We start from the raw sequence: 4169 nt of genomic DNA on the forward strand, positions 1-4169 counted from the left end.
ATAATTATCCATGGGACTATAATTATCCCATGGGATTTTTAATATCCCATGGGACAAAATAAAATCCTATGGGATTAAAATTATAAATATATATATATATATAAATATAAAGTTATGTGTATGTTACAATGAATGCTGTTTGGTAGTAAAATGTTTTAAATGTATACGAGTTTTTTTTATATTTTTTATATATACATATATATAATTTTTTTTAAATTTTGTCACAAACATGTTTTTTATTTGTTTATATGACAATAAAGATTATTCTTATTTTGGAATGTATAATAATAATATTTTACAGTCAAAGAATAAAGTCCTTTCACTGAAACAAAATGATGAAATTTCTAAATAAATGAAAAAATATTGTTTTGAAATCTTTGTCTTGTTTATTCTATTATGAAAAATAGAACTGAAAAAATATTTCATATTCTGACTGAATAGTTCACTCTTTTCATGAGATAAGATTTTCTTTGTTATAGGTTCATTGCAATACTTGAATAGGCAAACGATTTGAATTATAATATATAACTTTGTGGTGTACATAATAGTATGCTTATATTTGCAAATTTATAATATAAACACTTTTTGTTAAAGTTTTTGCTTTCTTTATTCACAACTTGCTATGTACAATTATTCAGTCCACTATATAAGAGTGAAGTCAATAAATAATTTCATTCACTAGAATATTCCTGCAATTCTTAGACAAAACATTTTTTCAATCTGTTCTTCAAAGATCTTCCTCTGTACATCTTTATTGAATCGAGAGATTCAAATGAGAAGACAAAGCAAGTTTATTTGGACAACAACATTCTAATATCTTGTTCATTCGTTCCATCTTTCAATTGATAATTACATTGTTGTATTTATATGATCAAGTTCTTGTGCATCAATGATCGTGATGATATGACTCCTTTTTGTTTATAGTCATCATGTTGAAATTTCCTCTTTCAAATAAATGTAGGAAAAAACATGTTCCATTTCAAATTAATAAAAAAGTCGCACTATGGAGAAAAATATCAGCTTTAAGTTTTCCGTTCAGTATTGATCTGTGAATGATGACCATGAAAATCCAGATTTCTGACCTAAAAATACACAAACTCAAAAATTATCAGTGAAGAGATCAATAAAATGGCTATTTTATCATGTTTATGATTAATATGATAAACTTTCATTTAAATATTCAAGTACTGAATTACAGAAATCGCTTAAATTTTATAATAGTTTAGTTAAAGTACAGCTTATTTAAAATTATAATAAAAAATATAGGCCACCGTTGAGTTAAATAAGATATTACATTTTTAATGCCAAAAAATGGCATTTTTGCACCAAAGGGAGATAATTTGGAGCTTTTTCAATGATATATGCATTTTAAAAGTCATCTGGGGCCAAACCGAATTGATTGTTTTGAATGATTTGGTGTACCATATGATAAAGATATAAATAAATTGAGTTATGAAAAAAAATATTAAAACATTTTTCTGAAATTGTTATACCCTAGAGCCTCCTTAAATGTCATTTGATCTCTATTGGAGAAATGTCTCATTGGAAATCAGACTGCTAAGTGTTTCTTATTTTTTTATATCAACCCAGCCATATAATACCTGTCTAATATCAGGAGCTTGTACATAGTTCAGTGGTTGATGTTGGTTCATACCCGTCATTTTTATTTTTCATAATTTTTTGTTTTTATAAATTAGTCTGGTATATTTGACGTTTGAATTGATGCTCTGTTTCAAATTTGGTTAGTGTTGACTTTTATAGATTACTATAACATGTATAGGGTATGGGTTTTCTCATTACTTACAGGTCATCAATGGCCTCTAATAAGTAATTACAATGCTTACATCCACTAAATTGAACTCTGATGGATAGTTTTCTCTTTAATCATACCACATCTTATTTTAATAAATATTTAATTATTATTCAAGGACAAAATTTGTTATAACAGTGGACTTACCATTTAGGCTTTGTTGACCTCTGTAAATCTTATTTTGTTGATAATTTCTTCTGTTTATAGTTTCCCCCTTTATCTTTCATGTTCTTGCCCTACACATAAAAGGGTAAACATCATTTAATGACAAAAATAACTACTACATGTATTACATAATTAGTAGGCAACTGAAAATTTTGTCTTATTTGTATATAACATCAACTTACTCATCATTCTTGCTGTTCAATATCATGAATATTATCATTATTCTATGAATATGAGGTCACAGTAAAATTAACCTTGGCAGGCAGACATCTTTTTTTATTTGATACCTTGTAGTCATTCCATACAACAAGTAGACCTATGCTTAAAAAATCTAAGGCCAAAATTAAAAATATGTTTGTTTCCCCTCCCCCCACACGGGTCAAAAATAAGCGCCCGGGTCAAAAAATTATTTTCCACAAAAAAATCGAAATTATTTTTTTCCTGAAAATAATTTGTTTCCATTTTTGGAAAGTGCTTGAAAGCAGAAGGATTGATAATCTAAATAAATACACTCAAATTGAGCACAAACAACTGATAAGTGGCCTGGACTGGACAAGTCAAACCATTCATGTGACCATGCTATGACAATCACATCCAGTTAAAAAAAACTAGAGGCTCTCAAGAGCCTGTGTCGCTCACCTGTTAATGTGTTTACTGATGTCGGCCATCTTCGTTGGTAGGCGGGGTCATTAGACACTTTTTTTTTAAATAGATACCCTAGTATTATGATTGTGGCCAAGTTTGGTTAAATTTGGCCAAGTAGTTTTAGAAATGATTTTTATACAAGTTACAAAAATGACGAAAAGTTGTTCAATATTGACTATAAAGGGCAATAACTCCTTAAGGGGTCCTCTAACAATTTTGATCATGCTGACTAATTTGTAGATCTTACTTTGCTGAACATTATTGCTGTCTACAGTTTATTTCTATCTATAATAGTATTCAAGATAATAACCAAAAACTGCAAAATTACCTTAAAATCACCAATTTTAGGGCAGCAACCCAACAACAGGTTGTCCAATTCAACTGAAAATTTGTGAGGGGATATATCTTATTCTGATGGACATTTAAATCTTGAAAGATTTGCCCTAAATGTCTTAATTTCAAAGATATAAAGCAAAACCTGCATTTTACCACTATGTTCTAATTTTAGCCATGTCGGCCATTTTGTTTGGTAGGCTGGGTCAGCGGACACATTTTTTAAACTACAAACCACAATGATAATTGTGGCCAAGTTTGGTTAAATTTGGCAAAGTAGTTTCAGAGAAGAAGATTTTTAAAAAAGTTACAAAAAATGATGAAAAGTTGTTAAAAATTGACTATAAAGGGCAATAACTCCTTAAGGGGTCGACAATTTTGGTCATGTTGACTTATTTGTAGGTCTTACTTTGCTGAACATTATTGCTTTTACAGTTTATCTCTATCTATAATAGTATTCAAGATAATAACCAAAAACTGCAAAATTTCCTTAAAATAACCATTTCACAGGCAGCAACCCATCAACAGGTTGTCCGATTCGTCTGAAAATTTCAGGGCAGATAGATCTTGACCTGATCAACAATTTTACCCCCATGTCAGATTTGCTCTAAATGCTTTGGTTTTTGAGTTATAAGCCAAAAACTGATTTTACCCCTATGTTCTATTTTTAGCCATGGCGGCCATCTTGGTTGGTTTGACAGGTCACGCCACACATTTTTTAAACTAGATACCCCAAGGATGATTGTGGCTAAGTTTGGTAGAATTTGGCCAAGTAGTTTCAGAGGAGAAGATTTTTGTAATAGTTTACGGACGACGGACGCAGGACGACAGACGACGAACGCCAAGTGATGAGAAAAGCTCACTTGACCTTTCAGGTTAGACTTGCTACATGTCCCTTCCTAATTGTCTACTTTCAGGTCAGAAGAGCTAAAAAAAAACCTGCCTTCCTGGTCTGTTTACAAAGGGTAGACCCGGGGGAGGGGAAACAGACATTCTTTTAAATGTGGCCTGATAAAATGACAAAACCAAGAAAACTTATCATTGACCAAAGAACAATAAAATGCGGTCATGATTTATATATGAATCTGCCATTCAGACATGCACACCTTACAATTGTTTCATATCTACCAAATATAATCTACCTGTAACTTTAAACATATGATAAACTGACAAAACAATGCAGTGTTTCATTGACCAATGAACCATGCATGAAAAT

The 4169-nt window shown here is 30.6% G+C and overlaps 1 long non-coding RNA gene across 1 annotated transcript; it reads right to left on the bottom strand.

Annotated features, from left to right (window-relative positions):
• Positions 1 to 582: 582 nt before the first annotated feature.
• Positions 583 to 3803, bottom strand: LOC139527376 (uncharacterized). The gene is made up of 2 exons (XR_011665346.1): positions 1958 to 3803; positions 583 to 1082 (listed from the first exon to the last, which is right to left on the bottom strand). It is a non-coding gene; the product is annotated as an uncharacterized lncRNA (long non-coding RNA).
• Between the last annotated feature and the right edge of the window lie 366 nt (positions 3804 to 4169).

This window comes from Mytilus edulis, chromosome 6 (genome assembly GCF_963676685.1).
Source record: "Mytilus edulis chromosome 6, xbMytEdul2.2, whole genome shotgun sequence".
Lineage (NCBI taxonomy): Eukaryota > Metazoa > Mollusca > Bivalvia > Mytilida > Mytilidae > Mytilus > Mytilus edulis.